The sequence below is a fragment of the Botryllus schlosseri genome, chromosome 6 (genome assembly GCF_051294905.1).
Source record: "Botryllus schlosseri isolate E-star chromosome 6, Bs_hap1, whole genome shotgun sequence".
Classification (NCBI taxonomy): Eukaryota; Metazoa; Chordata; class Ascidiacea; order Stolidobranchia; family Styelidae; genus Botryllus; species Botryllus schlosseri.
Window position 1 is genome coordinate 13,689,088 of NC_137241.1, and position 9,268 is coordinate 13,698,355.

The following is a 9,268-nucleotide window of genomic DNA, read 5'->3' on the forward strand; positions in this document are numbered from 1 at the left end:
TTGATTTTCAGGCAAAAAGCTTATATTATCGAATTGTCAACAATAAAAACTAAGCAGCAACGAGTAAAATTAACAACGGCTCTAAATCACGTCAAAATCAATCACTCACTCAAGTTCAAGACATACAATAAAGCAACAGGTGGACTCAAAAATATCACAAGCAGTCGATCAATTAATCAATCAGGCTAAAAATAGGATGACTACGAAGTATGTACACTGGGAGGATTACAGAATGCCACACATACACAACTTATCAGAAATACCAGAGGTTGGCAAGTTTTGAAAATCATTATAGGCAATAATAAAAACTGCAGCAAAGTAAAGCACAGCATTGAGTCAAAGCAACAATAATTGTCAATCAATCAAGGTAAAGAAGCATGCACACTAGAAGGATTACAGAATACGACACACGGACAAGTGTTGAAAAATTATGATAGGTCGAAGTATTGCCTAGAATTCTGCCTATGAGAATAAAACAAGACACGCACTGCATTACACATGCACATTAGGCTGTCTATAGAAACGATGTTCACCAAATTTGGTTCAATTCCAACCAGTGGAAGTGGAGTTATTGCCGTCGAAAAATTTGGATTTCAATAAAATAGTATTTACGGTGAGCACAACAATAATAAATAAACAAAGAATCGGTCACCGTAATTACTATTTTATTCAAACCCAAATTTTTCGACGGCAATAACTCCGCATTTTTGAAGAGCCCTAATGCGCATACACAAATGTATCAGAAAAACAGAGGCTGGCAAGTTTTGAAAATCATTATGCCAACAAGACATAGCGATACATTCAAAATTGCAGTGCAGTAAAAAAAGCACAGCATCGAGTCGAAGCAACAACTGTCAAATCAAGTTGCAAAATTACGTTCACTATATGAGAATACCATAGGAAAAAAATTCAAAGTGGCAGGTTGAAGTTCTTCAATGACAGTAAAAAGACATGCACCGTTGCACACAAGGGAAATATCCGTTGATATTTAAGAATTAAGATGGCAAGTTTTGAAGGTGAAGAGGTAATACGAATGGAGATACAAAAAAAAAACAGGATGTTTTATTCTGGTCAATTGCTCGTTACGACATCCTCTATGTGCAGATCTGTCACACATTGAGCAAGGTGCAGTATAACAAACAAAGCACTTCTACTCGGGTTTCGCCTACTTGAACTGCATGTTTTTTCACTACTTCTACTTAGGTTTGTCAGACATAACCAGTTAGATAGCTCCTAGAATGTAGTAAATAGTGAATGCAATTTAGAAATCGCACTATAATTGGAGTGCCATTATATATTTTTCGCGTACATCCTGCAGTTTTGAAAGCGGCCTCTACCAACTGCAGTAACCTGCAAGTGTGCGACTCGTTCTACTTTTGGAAAATACTCAAGTAGTCACAATTTCAGATCCACCTTTACTTGAGCAGCAAGGATGACTCACTTTCACCCCTTTTTGATCGTATATACCGTGTCTAGAGCGGATGAAAATAATAATCAGCAGATTCAACTGTAACTTGTAAAAAATTCCACAGCAAGCAATGCACACTTGCAACCAACAATCTCTCTAGCTGGAAATATCTTCAATCTTCATACAGGTTCAACTTGCAACGAGGTCAAAAGTTGGTATGAGGGAAATGACTTTATACTGCATCCTCTTCCTTGTTTGCGTAAGACTGAGACAGGATACGGACTTGTTCTGCATTCTTGTCCTAAAATAATTAGCAAGAAAATCATTACAAGCGAACATGAAACGATCCTTCAAAATGCTACCAATTCCGAACGCCTAGCAAAATTCATTCAAACACTGACAAAGTACAGCATACTATGCATAAACGCACAAATCATGAATATTAAAATTTATGATCATTATGGAACAGTGGACACTAGGGGTGTTCAAAAAAAACTTTTTTCAAATTTGATTGGCTTAGCTGGCAAATCATTAGGTTACCTAAATTACCTTGCACAAAAAATTTGACTCATTTCAATTCGCAGATGCTGAGGTCATCCAATTAGAAATTTCCATCATTTTTCAAATAATAGTATTTACGGTGGAAAATTTCACCACTCCGACATGATCAAAATGCCTAAGATGTAGGGATGCTTTCTCCCACTCATTTCCATCTTTACAGGGGCCTATGGTAGAGTTTGGATGAAGACATCGCCAGTTGACGAATAAAAGATATGACACGGATTAGCTGGAAATTAGTAGACTTCATTGAAATAGCTAATAGACACGTTCAAATGATGGTGATATACTTTGCAAATAAACTACTTTTCACACTAATATTAACGACCACGAAAATGAAAAAAAAAACTGACACATAGGTAAAACAAGGGTAAATATATGAGTATGGTCATGGTCATAGGCGCCGAGTTACGGGGTGGCACCCCATTCAATATGCTGAAACGCCCGCCGTCTGCGATTTCAAATTTTCGTATATCTCTATTGTCTAGTCATCTCGATACGACATCAGCGCTGTCAATGAGCAAGTCCGTGATATCGCGTAAATGCCAACAATTTACCATTAACCGATACACACGCAAATAATTGAATACGCAGCTTCGTAGGCGGCGACAAACTAATGCTTGAAACGCCCCAATAAATTGTAACCCGGGATTTCGACATGCATTTGTCGTGTTGTCAGACTAGGTTCCGACCCATTGTGCTGTATTCAAGTTGGTGAATTACTGATTAGATGCGCCAGGTGAGGCCTACAATATTCGTATCGTAGGCCTCGGATGCGTGCTTTTTCGACTGCTATCATCTGTAGGCTACTAATTCTTGTCTGGTTTATACACTCGCATTTCCTCAATGTCACGTGTCGGTGTTTGATTCGTTGATAATACTGCGTATTGTGCAGTGCAAGGCGTTGAATTACGTTGTCAAATAGTGATGCAACACGAGGTTTTCTGTGGCGTAAATTCTGAATTTATTCGATTAGTTCGAACGGGAACCTTCTATTTTCCAATACAATAAACTTCATTGCTGGACGGACTGGAGCTCAACCATATCGCGGATCGAATTTCAAACCATTTAGCGCGTCCGCATGCACGCTATAATCGCTGGCATGAAATATCACGTGCTCCAGGCTATGCCTGATATCGTTACCAGCCTTAACTATCGAGTCTACAGCAGGACTGGTGCATGTGATAACATCGCTGGCCTAAACTATAGCATCTGCTACAGACATCATATGATTTGCCTGCTATCTCTACTTATTTGATTGTTATGTTATACTGGCTTAAGACTGCCAGCGTCAAATTGAATAAACCTGAATCTGCGCAATTGGCCACGAACAGACGCAAACGAACGTAATTGATTCGCGCTAATACTGAAACATCAGAAGATGCATGTACTTAACCGTAATAAATGATGCTAACTTGGTAAATTTGAAGAAATTTCAAACCCCTCCCTTGTTTCATCTGGTCACCCTATGTAGAAATAGAAGTCGGCGCCTATGAGTATGGTTATGCAATATAACCATTATCCCCTCTGCGCAATATATTAAGACAATCAATATTGCACCTACCTCGTACTGCTGATTTCTGTTTTTGGATGGTGCATGGCGCAACACCGATCTGACTTCAATCTCGTAGTCCTTTTCCGGAACAGTCGTAGGAATATTGCAACAAGCACCTAAACAGGAAGATTATAGTAAACAATTTATAGAGACGACAACTAGTTCAACCTACGATATATAATATATTGTATAAACTCAGTGCAAACAGACCTTTTTTCCCAGTTCTGCCCAACTTTATCAGTTGCCACTCTATTGGGAAACTCATGCTACTCAATTAAATATACCATATACTCACCATTTCCAGTAGGAAATTCCCAGCAGAATGAACCTAGACGACTCTCCAGGAAGGGCTACTTGCTGAGACAACGTATCTGAACAGATAAATAACAGTCAGTGGCAACTCAAACACGCAATAACGGGCATGGGTTGATTAAACGCAGTCAAATAATGGTAATCTTATAGCTGGTGAACAGAGCGCAAAATTTCATAAAACAGGTCTCAATATAAAGCTACTTTCGCACTGATTCAGAAAATATAAATTAAAATCTGGTACGGGCACTAAAACCCCCCCGAAAATTGCTTTTAAAATCTGCATTGTTTCTAACAAAGGTAGCGGCAGTAGACAATGACAAATCAAATGTCTAGAACTGATTGTGACATCATTGAACGCCTTGGCGAAGTCGTGCTGAATATATATTACAATGAAATTCAAGAACCGCTGTGCCGAATGGAACAAACTGTTTTGTAGATCGGTCTATTGCGTACCAAGAAATACGCGTTGATAGTAAATTCTACGATATATGTTCAAGCTTTTGTGCTATAATTTATACTTATCCAAAATTTTGAATGCGCGACGACGCATAAAATACACAAACTATTCATATTACGACTTATTTGCGCTACAGCCATTGATACGACGCGCTATACTCTGAGAATCACGGGGAACACGGCAAGCGACTTCGCCAAGGCGCCCAGCCGCCCAATGATGTCACAATCAGTACGAGACATTGAACGGTCATTGTCTACCGACGTTACCATTGATAGAAAAAATACCGACTTTGGCCTTTCGAGGGCGATTTCCGGGGCGTTCCAGTGCCCGGACCAGATTTTAATTTCTATTTTCAGAGTCAGTGCGAAAGTAGCTTTCGATTGAGACCCGTCTAATTAAATTGTTCATTCTGGTCCCCAGCTTTAGCATTAACGCCGAGTTATCAAATTGGAAGTTTCTACAGTCATCATTGCATGAGCTTAGCATAGAAAATTTCAAATAATTCATAACTTACATACGGTATACCCAGCTCAGCTTTCTAGACTATAAGAGTTAAATAATTTTTTTACAAATCAAACGGTCATAACTGCAGATGCTGTTTTGATACCACATGGAGGAAATAAGCTCTAACCTGCATTTGGTAAATTGGTGATGCACTGTCCGTAAAATCATGACATTACTGGCAGATTTCTTCCTTCACTTTTCTTCAAGATGCTGAGATTTTTTTCGAACTGTTTCGCCCGAGCTGCAGCAAGATCAGTATCACTGGCCGGGTGTGAATCCCGGTACGTTTAGCGTAATATATTTGGTGTGCAGTATCACACCGTGAGAACAGTTAGTAGAATCTTTGGTGTGCACGAGACACCGATTCCATATTGGATCACTGGTATCAGTGGAACATGTGCGTTTTCTTTGAATCTTCTCGTGACCACCCGAATCAGACCTTGAATCGGAATCATATTTGGTAGATCTTCGTATCCGTCGTCTTTTCCCCGCATCCGATGCCGAGCTATCCAAGTTAGTATTGCAATACTCAAACCATAGCGCTGGGTAGAATTGAATATCGGTACTTCAATACTATACAATTTTGAAGCCAAGCATTAATATCATGATTGAAATACCAGCAATCACGACTCTTGAGTAGGGATGTCTATCACTCAATTTGGGTTACGGGTCTCATTCAAAAATTCTGATAGCTTGCGGTCAGTCAAGTGTTACCTTCCAATCCATTTCCAGTTATTAATCACAAAACAGTAACTCTTACCTTATGTTGATCAAGAAATCAGGTTTGGTTACAATAAAAGGACGTACTATAACAGTATCAACTCTAAACCTACCTACCTACCTACCAACCTACCTACCTATACCGAACATCCGTCATAATAGCTCTTTAATACTATATAGGGATTCAATAACCAAGCGCATTTTCGTTGTGCACATACGCCACTTCTGACTATAACCGTATCATTATCATTGACTGACTACACTGCTACAACCAGTGGTTATGGTTAAGTAATCACCGAGCTAAGTGGCACACAGCAAATGTCGAAAATGCTTCTCGCCGCTGACAACAATTCACTTCAAACAATCACGGTTCAAACTTCCCAGACGAAAATTTGAATCACGTGAACTGGACTCGCTGCGCAATGCGCCACTGCGCATATGGATGAAAAAGGCTAATGATCTCATTCACTTCACGCATGGCGCGACGCACGAGGAAAGCTCGTCAATCGTTGAGTGGTATTCAGTGGGGTAACATCACTTAGCTATATAACATCGGTAAAACATTATGAGGTACAAAAATTGTAATTGTCAAATTGTAAAGTTTATTACATGCTCGAAATAAAAGTACGAAAGAGAATGTACCATTATCGAAGTCGATAATAGAGTATACCAATATTCAATATACCAGCATATAATGCCTGTAAATTATATGGCGATCAAGTCAGATTCACTGTGCGCAGTCGCCATTTCTGCCGACCCATTGAACGCATTCTAGTGAAAAACGCTAAACATCTCACGGCATGACGCACGCGAAAAGTTCGTAACATCTTTCTGTATTGCGAATGTTCACCGCAGGAACAAACAGTAACATGACAGCTAAAAGGGCACAGAAATGGCAATGTTTAAAAGCTTGAAATGTAGGCCCGACAGTGAATATTGACCGTTCAATGCCAGCATGCATAATCCGGTTACGTGACGTCGCTATGAAGAATCACGTCCAGTGACGATTTTCCTTCAAATTCTATTGAAATATTTTGAAATACTGAAATGTGTGCAATTTGTGCATATCAGCGTCGGGAGTTATTGAGAGGTTGACTTTATAGCTGAAACAAAATGGAGCTATCCTCACACTGTCCGAATATGATATCCATTGGAATTCTGATTCGCGCTTTCAGTGGACTATCCCGAATATCGGTATGTAAACGTGCGATTATCTTTCGAACTGTACTCTTGAAACATTTTGAAAGGATGAAATATGTGCCCTTATCAGCAAGAACTTGAGTGGTTGACTTTTTAGCTGATACAACATTGAAATATCCGCACACTGTCAGATTATGATATCCATTGGAAATTGAATTGGGACTTTTAGTGGACTATCCGAAATGATTTTCTGTATGTATGTCCTAGGATATCCGAACTGGACATTTTCCAACTTGGATAGCCAAGTATTAGCCCACGTCTGTCCAACCGGACACTGGGACACTCGGACACTGCTTGGATAGCCCTAGGCAATTATGTGTTTGCTGGGTTATACAAGTCTGATGGCAACAAAGAAGGTTTGTCACTACATGGCACTTATAGCTACACTGACTTCATTTTAAATCTGGATTACTCATACGACGCACGTTGGCCATTTATATATGAATTTCGTCAATAATATTGATATAGTTGCACATTTTATATCATACATTTATCGTTTCTCCAACCATTTGATCGATTTACAGATAGAGCTTATGGGAGGGGCCGGTGTCTTTGAACATTTAGCGCAAGTAATTGATATAATGATGAATCGGGTGGGCGCAGCATTGTTATCACTTTGTTGCAAGTTGTTATTACTTGACCTCCCATCAGGTTTGTCACAAAAGTCAAAATATATTGGAATTCTCTAAACGTACGAAAAAAATTGTGAGACACACACGATTCCAAAGGTCTTTTTTTTATTTAAAGAAAAATTTGGCACTTACCACCTGTTGGTCTTTTACACCACGGACAATAAAGGCGTAAGTAGAAATGAAAAGCAGATTTGCCGGTTTCAGATTTGCCGGTAGAGCTGAATTTGGCACTTACCACCTGTTGGTCTTTTACACCACGGACAATAAAGGCGTAAGTAGAAATGAAAAGCAGATTTGCCGGTAATCAGATTTGCCGGTAGAGCTGAGTGAGGTGTGTTTGAAAAGGTAGGACCACTCAATAATAATTAAACATCTTCGGGCGTATACCCGTTGGCAGAGGTGGTCAGTAACGAAGTACTTCTACTTTTCCGAAGTACTCAAGTAGTTTCCCGCTACTTCTGCTACTTACACAAGTAGATCTGATTTTCTCTACTTCTACTTCTACTTCGTAATATTTTGTGATCTACTGACTTACTTTTCGCTATTTTCAGTTTGTCAAGTAGAAGTAGTCTAATCCTCCAATAAGAAAGACAGCTTGAGAAATTTTGGTGCTGTTTTCACGGAGTACCAACATTTAATTTTCATCTAAGTCAAGTGAAGCCCAGAACTTTTGTTGCGCTTCGCGCACAGTAGTTATGGAGTGACAAATATGTTTACGCGAAAGTATACGGTGACTATAATTTATGTACCGAATTGCGTTGTTGCGCTCATACGGCATTGTCGCCCATATCAAATATTTCATCACAGCAAATATCTCCCGCCATAACGCTTGAAACTACCGTTTCACAATCTGGTAATTACCTATCGTATCGTAATCTAGCAGCCCCTGACGTGTGCTAATCTGGAAAGTTACACCTGTTTTAGCAGACCACCTTTGAAACTTTCTGCACAAAAGACATGGAATGTATTTTCCTCTTTTTAAACGTGGTATTTGAATTTCTCTTTCAATTCCGAGAATCATACTTTGAGTTTTAATTACTTTCAGTTCTTTTTTCTGCAGAACAATCATGTTGGAAGCATAAAAGCAAGTATAGTAATGCCTCCATTTTCCGAAAATAAGCTGCACTATATGGTAATTTTACGATCCACCATATTTTTTAATAACTTGGGCCTATACTAATCGCGCAAAGTGTTGAAACCGCATCTGATACAATTTCTCTGTTTTGCTCTTCGCCTAAACTAGGAGCCTTAAAATATGGGGTAGGCCGCCATGTAATGATATTTTCTAAAACGGGGTGTTCGAGTAAACAAAGGGTTAGGATCACATATTCATATCAATACTATAATCTGCATCCCATGATGCGGACGCATGCTTGTTCTGTCGAAAATTGATACCTCCTCTCGTGGTATGCAATATGCATCAATGCGAATCACATTCCCGGCACCTTCCGCATAGCTAAATTTGCAGGTTTGACAGTCCATGCAAACGAATTGCGACCCTTTTCAAAACTACTCACTTACTTGAGTAGATTTAAAGTCAGTCAATTCTACTTCTTACTTGAAGTGGTTTGAAGCAGTGCTGGGATCAAGTCACTATACCTTCGAGTCACGAGTCATCTCGAGTCATTGCACATTTTGACTCCAGTCAAGTCAAGTCAATCGATTTTCGAAGGTGACTCGAGTCAAGTCAAGTCACGAGTCAAGTCACATTTCAAGTCAAATTGCCTTTTCGAAGTATGAGGCATGCCTACGCCATTGCATTTTGCTAGCTGTCTGAAATACAGATTGACTGGTCATTGATTTTGAACCGATGAACGAATATGAAGTTAAATATACACGTAAGACGGCGCTGTATCGCTTACATTTAAGTAGAAATGCTAAACTACGCAAGTATAATTGCATAGCCTCAGTTCATAGTTACC

The 9,268-nt window shown here is 39.4% G+C and overlaps 1 long non-coding RNA gene across 1 annotated transcript; it reads right to left on the minus strand.

Moving 5' to 3' along the window:
• LOC145441059 (uncharacterized) lies at positions 1-5,909 on the minus strand. Its single transcript, XR_013915717.1, has 4 exons — positions 4,922-5,909; positions 3,817-3,892; positions 3,531-3,637; positions 1-1,709 (listed from the first exon to the last, which is right to left on the minus strand). It is a non-coding gene; the product is annotated as an uncharacterized LOC145441059 (long non-coding RNA).
• Between the last annotated feature and the right edge of the window lie 3,359 nt (positions 5,910-9,268).